Source organism: Pelobates fuscus, chromosome 2, assembly GCF_036172605.1.
Source record: "Pelobates fuscus isolate aPelFus1 chromosome 2, aPelFus1.pri, whole genome shotgun sequence".
Lineage (NCBI taxonomy): Eukaryota > Metazoa > Chordata > Amphibia > Anura > Pelobatidae > Pelobates > Pelobates fuscus.
Window position 1 is genome coordinate 120462679 of NC_086318.1, and position 19944 is coordinate 120482622.

Here is a 19944-nt window from a genome sequence, read left to right on the forward strand (position 1 = left end):
CTTCATGTATAGCTTACTGTAAAAGAAATTTAAAACGTAGCAATGAAATGGCACTCAAATTAGTCATGCTCACAAATATCATTAGCAGGTAGAAGTAGCATAGCTTTGCACAACATTACTCCCCACACTGGAACACACTTGTAGCCTTATAAGGAAGATGAAAGTGCAACTTTGCCAAATATATATAACTTATATTTGCAAAGTTTCGAGGATGCTATAAATCAGCTTTATGAACTTACATATTTGTCTGATGGTTTTTAAATAGCAAAGCTAGAGGATTGCATTTTTAAGCTATGAAAAACAAACACAGAGACTGCTAGGCATCCAAGCTCATAAAATATGCACAAATATGCACACGAATTGCACTTGATTGCATCAATGGTACAGCTTAATCCCAGCAGATCCACACAAGACACTAGGAAGCTTAGTCATAGCCACCCAGGACAGCATCAGGAAAGGCAGGGAGAGCAGTGACATTTACAGAATCATTGGCATCAACTTGCAATCTGCAAAAAAAAATAAAAATCATAATAGATCATTTAAAGCCATAACCAATTGTTTGTGTATAAAACAAAAATCAAAAAGGTTTGATGAAAAGTGTTTATTAATTGTCATGCAGCAAACATGATTAGCATTGAGATTTCAGAAGAGAAATCTAATATGAGATAGAATTTGGCAGTTTTTATACAAAGTAAAGATTTATACACTAGGCAAAAAAAAGCTTGATCTTGAACCTTGACCTTGAACCTTGATCTTAATATGTTTCCTGATGAGGTCCATGGTTTTAACACCTTAAAATAACTTATTTAGAGATAAAACATCTTGGTATCATATAGTAACAGAGCTAAAACTCCACAATACACTTCATGCATCAAGATTTTGGTCTGAGGCTCTTAAGTATAGGCCTGGCCAGATCAACTCTATTGATATCATCACGGAAAAGGAAGTTGGATTTAACCATCACACCTATACATTTTATGACATCAAGATATTATGTGTGCATGTGAGTACGGAATCTCTGTTTATACTGAGTGTGTTGTATCTTCCAGGACTTATTACGTTTACAATGATCAATCCCTCAATTTCATAACCAGCCAACTAGTTATCAAACACAGGCTAATAATTATTTAAAAATAAATAACACCCAACAGTCAGAGGGACATGTTACTCAGAAAAATAAAATTGGAAATGCTAAGTGTATGTGCAGTGTCAGCTTGACAGTGTCACATCCTGTTCCTGCTGCGGATCATTTCTGGCCTTGGCTTCTGATATCCAGTACTCTTTTTACAATTCTTGCTTAGATTTTCTTGGTTTTTCTGGTTTTCTATTCTATGTCTGGTTTTCTTTATGCTGGGGTTTCTGGGTTCATTCCTTTATTCCGTTCCTGGAATACCCAGTCTCCTGGATTCCTTTAAATGTTTGTTTTTTGTTGCCACACCTGTTCCTTTTTTTTCAGTGGTCCCTGCAAGCAGTGGTCTCATTCCTCTGCTCCTTTCCTTGCAGGTAATGCATATCTAGGCAGTTAGGACCCACCGTAATTGGAGTTCTTTGGCGCAGTGGTGGGCTTCATACATCTTGGCCATTGATGTATGTCTAAATCTCCAATGTTTGTTTTATTTTGTCTTGTATTCCCAGTTCATGTAAAGTGCTGTCCAGTTCTTGTTTCCCGCATGTCTTGTGTACTTGTTCGGGGTTCTGCTTACTGTCCTGCTCCAGTTCTGGGCTCGTCTTGTCTTGTTATCTTGTTTGGTGCCTATTCTAGTCTTGCCTTGTTACTAGTACTGGATTCGTATTTGCATATATTCAAGCTCCTAGGATCCGCAGAAGCTGCACCAGGGCCTTGTATGTGGCCACACAAACCCTGGTGCTCAACACAGGGGCATGTGGTTACCAGACCCCGATTGTTCATTTCCACACCCTACCATCATCAGGCACCAGGGGTCCCGGTCTCCGGATTGCCACCTATGACAGATAGTTCCTGAACCTTTCAACATAGTGCCTTCTCTAAAGTCATACCAGGAGATGAGCAGGTAACAACTAAGACTATCTTTAAGTTACCACTATGTATTGATATAAGCTGCATTAAACATATACTCTAAAACAGGGGCTGCCAAACCCAAAAGCGCTGGGGAGAACTGAGGATCTCTTCTGGAGCTGGCCTGGGTTTCTAATGGGACTTCTTCAGATATATCCTAGTGCCACTCGAGGTGCTGGTAGCAGGTGGGAAGGATCTCAATTCACTCACTGCAGTTAATGGAGGAAGAGATCTCACATCACTTTCACCCAGTGCTTGTGAAGGGGAATCTGCAATAGAGGAAAGTATCCCGCAGCAGTCACCGCAGCCACTGCACTTCACCTGTACCTGGCCAGGCCAGTCCCTACTGGTCCCCAGGTCAGCTGCTCACATAGCCAGACATACACACATAACTACAGAAGAAGCCTTTCCCACACACAAATATTACAAACAACTCACACGTAAAAACATACACACAGTCCAGAGAAGCACAACACCACTAACAACCCACATACCCCACAAGCAGCCTCCTACAAGCAATACCCAAAGCACAGTCATTACAACACATATTCCTCCCACTCACAATCCCATAAGCATACCCCCATTCAAAGCCCACATTCACACACAGAACATGATACATAGTCAGCATACATATGTAACATACACAATACCACTCACACACATAAACAATATAACATAGCTTGCATAACCACAAATACAATCATAGAAAGCAGCTGCGGCACTCATATATGACACAAGCAGCATGCACACATGTTTATTTAAAAACAAATAGGGCTGACATGCCAAGGGACTCCAGAGTCTTGTTTTGGCACAGTGAGGCTAAGAGGTTGCCTACCCCTTCTCTAAAACAACATTGAATTGGCTTTATACAAGATGTATGCATGTGTATCATCACTGCACATGGGCTTAAATGTATGTGTATTTTATATTTGTGCATGATGTTATGCATGTATATGTATGTATGTATGTATGTGACCAAATCAACAGTGGAGAGATATAGCATGAAGGCATGGGATTATGATCAGTTTATAGGAAAGGAGTGTGACTGTGCAAGGAAAGACTATAGGAATGTTAGTATATTTACTGAAGGAAGGAAGGTAAGAGGATTTACTAAGAACGGAGGTCGATTAACTGATAAGGTATGTGACTGTGTGCCTATTAACTTTGACATGTGGCTGAATTGTTATACTAAGTAGGGATGTGAATGGGGTAATGAACTGACTAGATGGATGAATTAAAAAAGTAAGGATGGTGGTGTGAATTGGCATAGAATACCTGGGGGTACTAATTTGGGGAATATGGATTGTATAAATTAATTGAAGGAATTAGGATGGGGATTATGATGACAGTCACTGTGTCTGGACATGACTTCATGAGGTCTATAGTTACTCCACTGTGTCCTTTAACCTGGGCATCACAACGTATTGGGTCAGCCCAGATACTTACCTTGATAATAATATTAACTGACTCACCACTACCTTTCACGCATCCTTAAAAGGTCATTGCATATACAACTTCTCATTTTGCTTAAATTATTGTTGGAGATTTAACGACAATAGTGAAATTCCTATTAATCAAAATGCATATTATATCCTTGATGCAAAGCTAATATAAATGAATTGTTTAAGGAATAGTTCAATGTACCAATAAAAGTCTAGTTTCACTACATATTGCAAATACAAATATTGATTTAATCATTAGAGACGCACTTAAATATAAATTGGCGAATTACATGGTTTTCACTGCTTGGGTGATATCCAGTATACAACAACTTCAAAGCAAAATAGCAGCCAAATTTACTTTCAGATCCAAAATATTGACCCAAACTCATACTGTTTGCTTTCACAGAGAAATCCTGAGAGGCCGGCTATTTTATCAACATCCCCAGAATTGTTTTCATCTAACCAGTGTGAAAGAGTTTGCCATATCAAATCAACTTTAATTTATTGTACTCTATTATATTTTATTTGCCACCTTTCTTTAATATTCACATACGTTCAAAGAAATATCAGTCTGATCTGTGTGTATCCACAGCTTCAGGCTACAAATGAGCAATTTATAGTTTTTAGATATTTCTGTATATTAGTCAATGTCTTCTCTAGGGAAGCCCTTAAATATAATTTGGCATATTACTTTTCTATATTTGCATTTCTCAAATTCTTTACAGTATACTGTAAGATATATCTTCAAAAGAAAACAGCATCCAAGGTTACTTTCTTATTGAAAATAATTACCTGAATATGCACTCTTTTTTTTTTTTTTTTTTTAAGGCAAAGGCATCTCACAGAAAATTAATTATGTGGCCAAATTTTCTATAAGCAGTAATGCTCGGGATGTCAACTGTTTGTAGCATCCTATAATATATTGATTAGGCATGTATCAACAACATCATTTGTTTCACTTCTAGTAAATCATTGTGATGATTTAATGCATTATTATTTTGCAGAAGTCCTTGACAAGCGGATGGACAGAACGACCAAAGTCCAGACAATTGCCTTTACTGTAATTAGAAAGAATTTTTACAATCAATTAAGATATAACACAATGGAATGTCTGTGTTTTTTTTTTTTCAGTGTTCTTTGTCAGGGAGATACAGAAAAGGTCTGTCTAGATAAGTTGAGGAAAAAGCATATCACGGATAAATGCAGATATAGTGTACATAGACACAAACAGCTGAAATAATTTACGGAAAGCTACAGCTGCATATCGGTTATCATTGTGCAGTTCTACTTCAACATCTTTGCTATGCCACTTCAAAACCACATTTTATTTTAAGAATAACACAGATGGCACATTTTATGTACTATATAATATTTTTTTTTTTTTTAAGTCTGAGGTAGAAGTTTATTTTTAAACTACTTACAACTCGTTTATTTTCTGTAGACGAGAGGGAAGTGGGCCAAATATCATAAAGTGAGATATTTCTCTGAGACTTTTTTTTACAGACAGTTAACATGGTTTGAGTTTCACCATGTGTTATTCATATGATAGCATGATATATTGCAGGATAAAATGGGCAGATGATATGGTCCAGCCATTCACTGGGGGGTTTCTGGGGTTTTATGTCTGCCTGATCAGTAAAAAAATAATCTCAGCAGGCTCATATCAATGGGCAGTATCACAAACCCACTCGTACATTCCTCCCCAATTCTCATGGAGAAGAGCGGCATGCTCTCTGCTGCTGTTTCTCTGTCGTGCTATTGCCTTGTGCATTGTGATGAATTATGGGAGCATAGGGTATTTTGTGTAGTGTCAGCTGATGAAGTTGGACACTGCCCACCTAACCCCATGTACTCAACCCCTAACCCAGAGAGATATTGTGCCCTGTTTATAATTATAAACCTATATTTACACATGTATTTGGGAAACAACTACCACTTTAAAGAGGTCCTTTCTAAAACTGTTACGCAATGACTGCACTAAAAGACATGACAATACACAAGTCTGTCTTTCAGAGCATCCAGGGTCTGAATGCCCGGTTCAAAGCCAATGGTTGACATCAGAAATCCCCCTATAGTAGACTAAGCATGTCTGGGGGATCTATACCCAGAAAATTTACTTTTGTTTCCAAAATTGTCCTAAAATGACACGATTGACATGGTTAGTTGCTCATCCTCGTTGCAGCATCTCACAATCAATAAAGGATGAGGGGAGCAACTGTAGCTATAGTCATGATAGAGACAATGTATGTGTTTGTTTCTAAAACACTTCTCATTAATCCTTTCTATACAAAGAGATTTGTGGGTTGTTGTTTTTCTTTGTTTTTGTTTTTTTCAAAGCTGCTGTTTTAGTTTAAAGGATCAGGAACATGACTATTTAGGCACCGATCTGTGATCTCCTTTATGTACAGTGTCTGCATAAGTGATTGCTCCTTACATTTGTTTTTGACAAATGTAAAGACATTGTGATCTTTCTAAACTGTACAGTAATGCTTCATCACTAAATCAGCTGTGTTTCAGTTTTAAGCATATGAAATCTAAACAATCAGAGTGCATCCTTCACAAGCACACAGAACACTGGAGAACAGAGGCCAGAATTCAAACTCCCTGCATGTAATATATATATATATATATATATAAAATGTATAAAATACTGCTATAAATGCTATAATATTCCCAGTTTATTGGCATGCGTACTAGCTTGGCTTAATGATCTATTATGATTGTCTGACTACACCGCACCCCCATGCTGGTATGGAAACCCCTTGGCACAGCACATATGGGAGCAAGTATAGAGACTATTAGAGCATTGATATAACTTTCTCTTTTTAATACCCTGTATCTTTGTACTGCTGGGAAAAATATTTTGTGCATGTGCGAATGGCATATATTCACGTGCCAACTAATTAAAATATAGGCTGCACATGCACAGTCAATTAACAAATAAGTGGCACAAAGATTGTCAGCTCTGCTGCTTAGGAACATTTTTTACATGCACTAAAATTAGGTCTAAATATTAGCATATATACTTATAACGCCGTGCTACAATGTCTTGCAATAGCTTTATGAATTTATGATCAACGTCACGATGGATATTGAAATGTTAACATAATATACTGCCGAAGCACTGTCTCACAAATCATCTCTCTAACCTGCAGAAGCATGTACACATCAGCCCGAGTGAGTGCACAATATATGTGATGTAGCACATACAGAAAAAAGGACCACAAGAGCGCTAGGCCCCTAAGGTCGACAGATTAGGTGTCCCACAAACTGAGTGGTAGTTGTTAAACTGTAACTTTTATTATTTTATTAAAATCCCAAATATACAATAGACATATACCCAAAACAAACCAAAACTTAATAAACTAAATATTGTGACAGACTAGGAGAGGCACAGTGTCTGCCAGTTCTATAAGTAGGGAGTGCCCTACTGACTGGTAAAAAAAAATCTCCCAGACCTCTCATAGGCAGCTCTTGTGCTGAAATCTATAGCTCAAAAAGAAAAAATAATAATAATGAAAAAAGGGGGAGACGCACTAAAGCCTGTCTACATGACTAACTCTAAAGATAGTCTTTCCTCTGACGAAGGCGCTCAAGGAAGCGCTGAAATGTGTGTCAGGAGTTCGTCATGTAGACGGGCTTTAGCTCACTATTTGTTCTGTAGCTAGTTAGTCTATGTTATGTTCACACAAGCTCTTTTGGTGTATGGAGTGGGGCAGACATGCGGATTCGCCGTCTTCGCTAATTGTGGGCTTTTCTCCCCGTTCGACACCGAGTAGCACCTATAGGCATCACAGACTCAGTTAGATGCCTTCACCATTTAATCCATGCAACAGAGTTCACTCTTTGGAGCCAGCATTTTGCAGCTATTTATTAGCCAGTCAGCTAGGGGTCTAGTTTGGGCTATTATGTAGCATTGTTAGCATGCCTTAAGTGGAAGTTGACGTGTACTAATAAATTTGTTTCACTACTAGACTCAAGGCTACATTGTCTCCACTCTGCACGAGCTGGAATACATGGTTAATGTTATTCCAAGCAGTGATACATTTTTAGCACTTCTTGGAGTGCTATATCATGAGGATACATCCTGCTTAGTAATTCCATTAGCTAGCTCTTAGCTGAACAGGAGTGTATACAGGTTGGGTTACCAGAACCCAAGTGCGTCTCCCCTTTTTTTCATTATTATTATTATTTTTTCTTTTTGAGCTATAGATTTCAGCACACGAGATTTTTTTTACCAGTCAGTAGGGCACTCCCTACTAATGGAACTGGCAGACACTGTGCCTCTCCTAGCCTGTCACACTATTTAGTTTATTACGTTTTGGTTTGTTTTGGGTATATGTCTATTGTATATTTTGGATTTTAATTAAATAATAAAAGTTACATTTTAACAACTACCACTCAGTTTGTGGGACACCTAATCTGTCGACCTTAGGGGCCTAGTGCTCTCGGGGGCCTTTTTTCTGGTTATAGCACACAAGTGAGAGTTACCCCCTGTAGGTTTGTCCCTAGACACACGACTAGTTCCCCCCAAGGGGTTACTAGATTATCCAATACGTAACACATACAGAGGCAGAAGGAGCCTGGAGGTTTTGCAACAGAGTTTTCACATTTGTATAAATACGCCAATTGCATTCGGTTGATAATTCCTCAAAAGCCTATACATAGGTAATTTGTGCTATGTATCTCAGACACATATAATTAGAACAAATAGTTATCTTTTATTTCTTTATGAGAAGCACGTAGCAATACAGTAGTAGATACCCTTGTGGTTAGAAGCAAAACACGATTATAAGACATACATTTACTGAAGACATCTTTATTTATGCATTCCCTAATTGAAAGCCAGCTTTATGTCAGTGAACAGATTGCTTGTACCCAAAACATTCCACACTAGTTTCATTACTATAAACATATCCACACTCGTATATACGATTACATCACTCACAAATGTTGTATGTACATATGTTATCATAATGTAGCCTTATAAAAAAATATTTAATTATTAATGAGGGATAAGATAGATTCTTGTAACTGCAGTAGAAGAGGCACGTGTAGAAAGAAATTATGCCCAGTGATAAAGTATATCCTTAGCAAGGGACTCCATAATGGCTGCTACATTCGAACAATTAATTAGAACAGAATAATGCATAGCTGTACACTTGTGCCTTTGATCACTAACATGCCAATAACATTACCGAGAGATCTTGGCCTTTTTGAATTTACTCAGGTGGTGATCATAAAACTAAGAGAATCATGTTCACATCCACCCACTCGTATTACCAATAATGAGTTGAACTCATCTATCAATGAATGATGCAGCTGCTCAGCATTCCATAAACAGCTAATTATTTCCTGAAGTGTTTTATTTAGCTTTCTACATATACTTTAGTAAGCATAATCCTACAAACGTTCGGCTCATTGTTATTCGTGATTATAAAGCCAGTAATCTGTACAGATATGGTTCCTGTAGTCTCTGGTGAATAATTCATAATTCAAAATTTAAGGTCAGCTGTCAATTGCTTTAAACTCAGCATGCAAATATACATTGTCTGTAATAAATTCTAACGAACAGCGCATTCCTTGCTAGAATAACCTGCACCGTAAATCGTAAGACAATAAAGATACCTAATAGCGATATGCCATTCAGTACTGCAAGGGCTACAGTCAATTTTGTGTAGTGTTTCATAATAGGTTTGTGATATATTCTATGATCTGTCATTATTTGAGCAGGCACATACTGTTTTCAAAACACCCTAGTGTATAGATAGTCATGTCATGTGTGCATTGTTTCCAGAATGAATGGGGAATAATGCACAGTTCGTCACCATATATTGTGGGCTTGTAATTATAAATTCATGCTGACCAAGATTAGTGGGAGTTACACTGCTGAGAGCCTATTTCAATGAGCTGAAATAAAGCGAACCTTAATTCGCAGATATAAGCCTTCAGCTTTCTGACCATCTATAGTGACTCATGTTATACAATAATGTGTTTCTTCACTTAACCCCTTAAGGACCAAACTTCTGGAATAAAAGGGAATCATGACGTGTCACACACGTCATGTGTCCTTAAGGGGTTAAAGTGATACTCCAGACATCCACTTTAGCTTGCTGAAAAGCGTGAAGAGTGCATCCCCTATTTTCTTTTCATTTTGCAAAAAGTGCAGATTTAAATAGTAACTGACACTTGTATAAATTAACCTGGTAACACCCCTCTGCTGGCTGTTAATCAGCGAACTGGTCCTGTTATTTCATGGTTTCCTTAGCTCAGTGGAACTAAACCCAAGGCAATAGGTCACAGCACCTGCCTTGCAAATACTGCTCATTGAGCTTCATTGGGAAATCTGTGATTAGACAGCCACAGAAAGTCTGGGAGGAATTAGAAGAGGAGAGTTTGCAAAGGCAGCAGGTAAGCCGTTTTTTCAGATTTATCCCAGTAGAAAAATACATAATTAAAGCGACACTATAGTCAACAGAACAACTACAGCTTATAGAATTTGTTCTGGTGAGTAGAATCATTACCTTCAGGCTTTTTGCTGTAAACACTGTATTTTCAGAGAAAATGCAGTGTTTAGGTTACAGCCTAGTGATAACTTCACTGGCCACTCCTCAGATAGCTGTTAGAGATCCTTCCTGGGTCATGGCTGCCTAAAATGCATCCAAACATTCAGTATGTACTCCCTCTGCATGCAGACACTGAACTTTCCTCATAGAGATTCATTGATTCAATTCATCTATATGAGGAGATGCTGATTGGCTAAGGCTGTGTTTGAAACATGCTGGCTCTGCCCCTGATCTGCCTCCTTGTCAGTCTCAGCCAATCCTATGGGGAAGCATTGTGATTAGATCAGGCCACCACTTCTGATGATTTCAGCAGACAGCTTCTTTTTGAGGCAAACTGCATGCAGAATTACAGCTTCAGGCTTGAATACAGTAAGATTTTGCTATTTTTAGGGAGGCATGAGGGGCCATGGGGGGCTAGATGGTGTTTTAAATCCCTATAGGGTCAGGAATACATGTCTGTGTTCCTGGCCCTATAGTGATCCTTTAAATGCATGCAAGTTTTAGTTTGAGGTATATTTATAAAAACAGTGATATTTTAAATTTAGTTCGTAGTTTTTGCAGGAGAAAAGCTATGACTAATACTATTGGTGAAAGTGATTACGGATCTTTGTAACAGTAATAATGCTCAGGCTGCTTAGGCCTAGAGACTAAGACACAGGTCTTAGAGAAAGACAGTGATGGAAGCCTAAAAATAATCTTCAAGATTGTATGCACAATTAACCAGAGGACTCATCCAGAGCTGTATATGTTTCAGGGGCTAGAGAGTGCTGACCTATATAAATCAAGGACTAACTGTTCCTAAAGGAAATTATTTCTTTATTGCAATGATATACTCAAACAGTTATCATTGCATAATTATAATGTGTTGTGATAACATTGTTTAGAAATATTGCTATTATTTGTAATGTATTTTATTACAGATCACAACTGCTCCTAGCAATTCTTACTACATAATCGACTGGAATACCCAATAAGATATACCATTTATAGATCAAGATACAAAGTATGTATAAATTAAATTAATTTATTGTTGTTATTAAGATTCCTTGATTACCTTCATTAAATAAGCTATAAACAGGCCACCATCACAACAGTGCAGTGGTGGAACTACCACCAGTACAGCCGGTGTAACTGCATCCTGGCCCGCCGGCTCAGGGGGCCCATCGGGTGGCCTTTACACTTAGCACCATTCGATGGGTAATATTGCTTTGTTGCTTAACAGGGGCCTGGTTGGGTGCTGTGGTCATTTAAGAGCCTGAGCGGGCCCCTGTAAAATTAGGCCCCTGTAATAGTATAACATGTATGTACTTATGTGTATATAAATGTTTGTGTGTATGTCAGTGTGTATCTGTGTGTCAGTGTGTGCATGTATCAGTATGTGTGTGTGTTTATATCTGTGTGTGCATGTGTCAGTATGTGTGTATGTGTGGCAGTATGTGTATATTTGTGCATTTGTGTGTGTATCTATGTGTCAGTGTGCATGTGTCAGATTATGTGTGTGTGTATTTGTCTGTCAGTGTGTGCATGTGTGTCTGTGTGTTTATGTGTGTTAGTGTGTGCATGTGTTAGTATGTGTATGAGTGCATGTGTCAGTATGTGTGTGAATGTGTCAGTATATGTATATGTGTGTCAGTGTGTGCATATCAATGTGTTATTATGTGTATCTTGCTGTCACTGTGTGCCTGTGTCAGTATATATATCTGTGTGTCAGTGTGTGCATGTGTGTATATCTGTGTGTCAATGTGTGCATGTGTCAGTATATGTGTGTCAGTATATGTGTGTCAGTGTGTGCATGTGTCAGTTCGTGTGTGTGCATCTGTGCATGTGTATACATCTGTGTGTATACCCATTGCTTCCCATAATTGGTTAAAAGTCCCCAATACTTTATATTGGCTTTGTGTAAATAAAACTTATCAATATCTCTCCCCATTCTCAGATTGCCTGTCCAAAGCTGCTACAATAAATCATACTGGCTTTAGCACTCCATGCAGCTGAAATCACACAGAACATGCCCCTCACCCCTACTTCCTCTTGCAATTATTGCTTTCCCTTCTTCTGAATTCAAGCAGGAGAGATGCCCAGAGGAGGGTTTCCCCCAAAACAGAAGTGCAGAGCACAGCCTACTTATCTCTGTGGTGATCAGCACAAACGTACCTGTATATATATATATATATATATATATATATATATAATGGTCTCTTGTCATTCATAGCTCCGACGTACGTTTCATGTAGCCTCTCTTGTACGTTTCTGCTACTCTCATTGGGTCTGCTCACCAAAACAGCTGGTTACACAATGTTTGAACATCTTCAAGAGAAATCTAGTGTCACAACTGGAATTAAACAAACTGCAGAAGAAATCAACCATGCACCATGAGGAGGTAGAAATGTCCATACCCACATTCTTACCTGCAGAGAATTTCCAACCTGAACCCATACCCCAAGATGGCATAACAACAGATATAGGGAAAATGATCCTAGAAAAACTAGCAGTCGTTGACCAGCGGATCACTGGAAAGCTACCACCAGACAGCATGCTAGCTGCAGTTAATGAAGCATTGTCCACAATCCCAACCTGCACCATCACAGAGACCAACAGTCTCATATATGCCACAGCATTATTAGTCCTCCAGCTACTTGACTACAAGATCAGGCTCAATGTGAAGCAATGCCCACCATGGAGACTAAGACTGGAAGCCAAGATAAAGAAAACACGAAAGGAAGTTAGTAAGCTGAATCAACTTAACAGAGGTGGAAAGATTAAGGATAGATCCTGGCTGCTGCGGAAGTACACAGATATGTCCATACTAGAGGCACTACATACAGCTAAGCAAAGACTGACAGCAGTGGCAACCAGACTGAGCAGATATACCAGAAAAGCAGAGGCTAAGAGAATCAATGCCCTCTTTACCATCCAAGGTGTATGCACAGCTACAGGGTAACCACCACATCTCCTCACAAGACCCACCCAGAGCTGAGACTAAACAGTAGTGGAAGAATATCTGGGAGAAAGAAGCATCTCATAACACGGAGGCCCAGTGGCTACCGGACCGGAAAGCAGACCACTGCATGCTGCCAGAACAGGAATCAGTCACCATCACAGTCAAATATATCCAACAGAGAGCAGCACACACAAAGTGTTTGTCAGCCCCAGGACCTGACATGATACACAACTACTGGATAAATAAGTTAACAGTGATGCATAAACACCTAGCAGCACAAATAAACCAGCTACTAGCAACAGGCTCCCACACAGACTGGCTAACACAAGGCAGAACAATACTGGTCATGAAGGACCCTCACAAGGGAACAACACCATCCAACTACCGACCAATAACCTGCCTGCCCACAACATGGAAACTACTGTCAGGCATCATAGCCTCCAAAATCCAAGGGCATATGTGTCAATATATGAGCAATACTCAGAAGGGGAATCGAAACAACATCAGAGGATCAAAACACCAACTATTGGTAGATCAAGCAGTCACAATGGATTCTAAGACCACACAGACCAATCTGTGCACGCCCTGGATTGACTACAAGAAAGCCTATGACACAATGCCACACACATGGATACTGGAATGATTGGCTCACTACAAGGTCAGCAAGACATTAAGAGCCTTCATCAAGAACTCGATGGGCAAGTGGAAGCCAATTCCAGGACAATAACTCAAGTGAAAATCAAATGTGGCATTTACCAAGGTAATGCACTATCCCCAATGCTGTTCTGCATAGGCTTCAACCCCCTTAGCCAGATCATCAATGAGAGTGGATACCGATACAGCTACCATCAGCCACCTACTCTACATGGACTACATCAAGCTGTATGCCAAGAATGAGTGGGACATTGACTCACTAATCAACTTTGTGATGAGACCAATCTTGCCACTGTGCATTGGTGGAGCCTGGTTGCCAGCCTGCTGCCTTTAGACTATGGCCCCATGTTGAAAGGCTTGATTTTCCCCTGCAAAGACACGAAAGCCAGGGCATTCGGTACTTGCCCTATTTGAATAGTGATACCCCAGATAGCTATGCCATGGAGCCCATTCGTATAACGAAAGACTATGTGAAAGACTTTGGCTCCATGGCAATTGAACTGTATGTATGAGATCTGAGCGCCATTCAGTAATAATGTGTGCTCAGATCTAAGCTATCTGGGGATATGTTGAACGTACCTGTTTTATGCAATAGCTGCACAGTTATATATTTTTATGTATTTTATTGTCTTTTGCTACCATGTGTTCAATTGAGTTTTGCCTCTGCCCTTGGAGATAATTGGATTAATTCCCAATTATCTCCAGGATAGAAGACTCTGTGGAACTGGTTTTGGGCAGAAAAGCCATGCTTCATTTGGTCACAAAGGTCTTTGATCTATATTTTGAACCATTAGACCAATTTGGATGATTTTGGCCTATGTTAGTATTTGAAGAATGCTGATTCTGAAAAGGTAAGTGTTATGTGAATGTGATGTATACTTTTAAAATTATGAATAATGTGGAAAAACTGTATTTCTCTGCCTGTGATAATTACATTAACCCATTGTGTAAGGTAATTGTATCACAGGCAGGGGGGGGGGATTTTGTGTGGGAGTGTCTGAGTGTATTGTACGTGTTTATTGGTTGTTTTACAAAACCCTGTGGGTGGTACTAATGTGTAAGAATGTGTATATACGAACAATAAACCCACAGCTCTGTCTGTTCCTGCTTGACCCACAAAGTGGAGCCTTGTCTCGTTCTTGGGGGGTATTTATTGTATGCTGTTCCAGTTCGACTGCTAGGAGTGTAAACCTATTCGTGTTTGAGAGCATTCGTATGCTTCTCCAGTTCGGTGGATTGGTGTCTACAGTAGCTGCCTGTATATCTGGAAGGGAATATCTCATAAACAGCTGTTAACCCCTTTTATGCCTGGGGGTGCCGTTACAAACGTAACTAGGATATGCAGCAAGGACATTGGAAAGTCGTTCAGACTAGAGAAGTGCAGGCGGATGATAGCAGAAAGAGGAAAGATGATCAGGAAAGAGGGAGTTAAAGTTACAGAAGGCCAAATAGAAGATGTAGAGAGCAGCTACAAGTACCTGGGGTACCACAAACGCATAACAACCATGAGGAAGAGGCAAGGAGGATAGCATCATCCAAGTACCTCCAAAGAGTCAGACAGGTCCTGAAGTTCCACCTGTAGCGGTACTTACCCTTCCAGGTGCCGGCTGGGGTCCTATATTCAAGCTGCGCGCGGCTCACCTGCTGCACAAGCCGCGCGCGGCTCATCCGACGGCTGGAACTGGAAGGCGGGCAGTGACCGCGAGGAGCGAGTCTCGGGCGCGCTCTTAAAGGGACAGTGGGACCTAAATTAGAAAAGGTCTCCCATTGGTCCCTGTCATGCCACACTCCTCATACAATTACCTTTTGGGGTTGTGGATATGACAGGGACCAATCAAAATAGATGTTTAGCTATTTATACTTGCCTCTTTCCCTTAGTTCCTTGCCCTATCGTGGTTTCTGCTACAGTTCCCTTTAGCGCTTGTGGTGTTCAGTTGTGTTCCTTCGTATTTGACCTTGGCTTTGTATTCTAACTTCGTTTTCTCTTTATCCTTATCTGTTCTGTTTGCCGGCTTGCTGTTTACTGTGTACCAGACCCCGGCTAGTCCTAGTTTACGCTGTCTCTTTGTGCCCTTGACCTCGGATCGTTCCTGACTCTGTACTTCTCCTATATATGTTGAGTCCGGCCACTCTAAGGACCGGTAGATGTATCTTCCCTCTGTGTTGCCTTCTGTTAGCTGGATCCTGCGTGTTGGGGTATAATCTCGTTACACCACCTCAATAGCAAGAATAAGATCCAAGCCATCAACACACATGCCCTACCAGTCATCAGGTACCCAGCTGGAATAATAACCTTGCCAAGAGAAGAATTGGTCACCATGGATTTCAAGACCAGGAAACTACTCACTATAAATGGAGGATTCCGCCTGAAATCCCGCACCCAGAGACTGGACACCAAGGAAGGAGGTCGGGGCCTGATGAGTGTCAAGGGCACAGTCCTGGATGAAACACAGAGCATCCAAAAGTTAATCACGAAGGTAGCTCCCAAAGATGAACTGCTAAGGGAATGCCTTCAACAGATGGAGCAGGCTGTTGCTGAACAACAACTCCCATTCTATGAATGAAATGGGCTGAGAATCATGGGAGTTTTAGTTCAGCAACATCTGGAGGGCTGGAGTTTGCAAAGCCTGAGATAGATAATGCAGAAAAAAGGAGGTTCATTGGCAAGACAAACCTTTCCATGGGGTGTATCACCAGCAAATAGTGGATGTGACTCACATGACAAATTCTTATGAGTGGTTTAAAAATGCAGGACTAAAAGACAGTCCCGAGACACTAATTCTAGCAGCACATGGACAGGCACTCAGCACCAGATCAATAGAAGCTGGATTCTAGCACACCAGGCAAGATTCAAGGTGCAGACTGTGCAAAGAGGCCTCTGAGACAGTCCAGCACCTAGTAGCTGGATGCAAGATGTTAGCAGGAATAACATACACAGAGTGACACAACCAAGTTGCTGGGATTGTGTACCAAAACATTTGCACAGAATATGGATTGGACCTGCCTACGTCCAGATGGGAGATACCACAAATGGTAGTTGGGAACATCAGGGATTAGATCATGTGGGACTTCAAGATCCAGACAGACAAGCAAGTGCTGGCCACCCAACCTAAATTGTGGTGGTAGACAAGGAACGGAACATGAGAAGGTGGGGAAATACCAAGGACTGAAAGAAGAACTAGAAAGGATGTGGAAAGTGAAGGCAGTAGTAGTCCCAGTTGTGATAGGAGCACACAGGGCTGTGACTCCCAAGTTGGGGGAGTGGCTTCAACAGATTCCAGGTGGGACATCTGAGATCGCTGTTCAGAAGAGTGCAGTTCTAGGAACAGCTAAGATACTGCGCAGAACACTCAAACTCCCAGGCCTCTGGTAGAGGACCTGAGAATGAGGAATAAACATACCACCCAGGAGGGGAGAGAAAATCTATTTTATTTATATATAATGATGCCATTTTGTCTGTCCAGAACCCCAAGATGTTTCCAATTTGGCTATGTTGACCTTAAATTTTAAATTCACTTTAAATTCTTGCTTTTGTAAATGGCTACGTAAACAGCTAACTTTGGCATTAGCCCTAACACTAGTCTCGACACTTACACTAGTTCTTACATTATTGTGCTTACTTAAAATGTCATGTGATATAAAAACATGTAACGGTGAAGCATATTTTGTACTACGATACATTAAACAAATGTGAGTCAAATACAGCTTATGGTGTCACTTTGAATTAAAATTTATTTTTGACTGATGGGCATTCTTATCTAAAGAAAAAAAAATTGTTAACTTAATTTTATAGTTATCAGATTTGTATTACTTTTAAATTTAATTAACATGTTTGGCAATCAGAATACAATATGTATTACACAAATAAGGTTGACTTCAATATAGTAGGACTTTGAAACTTTTGCCAGATGTTGACACATTTCACATAAATTCAAGTGACATTAGGCAAGGATCAAGAAGCGACACCCTTTCTTTTTTCTAGGTTCCATAACTTGAATAACCTCCAGCAACCCAGAAGGCATTGGCAAAGGTCAATCCTTTTTGAACTTACAGGGAATTCAATCCATATGAAACCTATTTGAAATTCATCTTAGCTGCTTAATTTGGTGTAAGAAGTCATACTGTCTGTGTGGCAATAATTTGTTTCCATAGCAACGCATTTTGAAATCCGTTATTCAGATTAATAATTTTTGTTACGCAATTCTAATACGAACCATGGTGTTTATAAACGTAGGCTACTCATTAAGATCACACTCCGAATAAATAATTAATCAATAAATTCATGATTACTTTTTTTTTATGTGAAAGGCTTCTTCACAGAGTCACACAAAAAATAAACCTCAGTTCATAGGAAGTAATTAATTTCACATGTTCTCTACCCGGGGTGTATCTACTTGCCCATGATTATATTTTTAGTTAAAATGTTCTGTGCTGGAAACCTTTTAAATGTTTTAAACAAATGAAAATGGGATTTCAGAAAATTGAATAGGGAAAAAGAGATTAATTTAATAATTTGTCAATTTCAGCTACTTAGGCGTAACATTACCTTTTAATTCATTGTTTAGTAAATAATATTATCTGGTAGAAACTGTCTAACATTTAAATATTTTTTTTAAATCCAACTGGCACACAATGCCCACATTTCTTTTTTATACAGTTTTAACAATTTAGATAGCCCTGCTCACGTGAAAATATTGAGTTGTTGACATTTTCACAAATATTGCATGTCCATTTTATGCTGTTTTTCGATGACAAGATATGCTATTGAAATATAAAATACACAAAATTGGATATCTTGTCACCTTCCAGGACAAGAATCCAATATAATGAAGTTGAGTAGCAGATGGTTCTAAGCTCCTGTTTGCTTTCATCTCAGAAATGCGGAAAAAACAAAAAAAAAACAGTTTCAATGGTACAGTTGGAATGTCATCTTATCTCCATGGCCTTATAAGAACAGATACTGCAGAATAGAATTTAAATTTCATCCAGCCTAAATGAGCTAATACTGACTAATTGTATTATTATATTATCATAGATCACAATGAACTTATGTGTAGTTATATTTATGAACTACAGAGCATGCACTGTAGTTACTTTGATAATTTCTCTAAATATCATGAAGAATATTGGAACAGAATGACAGCAATCTATTCGTTTGCAATACTATTGAACCAAAAATTAAACTAGCATCACCTTTCTAGTGTCACCAAACAGTGCCTGTCATGTAGTAAGAGGTCTTAAGGTGAGCAGGGATGGTTATAACATTAGTGATTTGTGAAATTCACATGGACTCTTAATGTTGATAGAACTGAAGAGGAGGTAAAGTGAAAGAAGAATCCACCTTCTCTTCAAAAATGTTTATAGGTGTGTGTTTATATGTGAAGTTTTTTAAGCCTGGAGATGCGGGAAGGGTTTGCCAGCCTTGTCAAACTCACCTAACCAGGGTGATATCATGATTGATTTTTGAATACCATATGGACATGACCAAGTGATAAAGTAAAAATAGTTGGCTGCACTCACGGTCTATAAAGGGTGTGTTACATTCATTCCAAATAAATGATTGACGTTTCAGTCAAGTCACGAAACGTACGCAATGACGTCACTCATGTCCGTTTCCATTGCAACGCAGGACACCAGATCCTTGCAACATCGGGTCTTGCATTATCATGCTGCAACATGAGGTGATGGTCGTGGATGAATGGCACAACAATGGGTCTCAGGATCTCATCACGCTATCTCTGTGCATTCAAAATGCCATCAATAAAATGCACCTGTGTTCCTTGTCCATAACATATGCCAGCCCATACCATAACCCCACCGCCATCATGTGCCACTTTATCCACAACATTGACATCAGCAAACCACTCACCCACACAATGCCATACATGCTGTCTGCTATCTGTACAGTGAAAACCGGAATTCAAAGAACACCTCTTCAAAGTGCCAGATGCCATTGAATGTGAGCATTTGCCCACTCAAGTCGGTTACGACGACGATCTGCAGTCAGGTCGAGACCCAGATGAGGATGACAAGCATGCAGATGTGCTTTCCTGAGATAGTTTCTGACAGTTTGTGCAGAAATTCTTTGGTTATGCAAACCGATTGTTGCAGCAGCTACCCAGGTGGTTGGTCTCAGACAATCTTGGAGGTGAAGATGCTGGATGTGGAGGTCCTGGGCTGGTATGGTTACACATGGTCTGTGATTGTGAGGTCGGTTGAATGTACTGCCAAATTCTCGGAAATGCCTTTGGAGACAGTTTATGGTAGAGAAATGAACATTCAATTCATGGGCAACAGCTCTGGTGG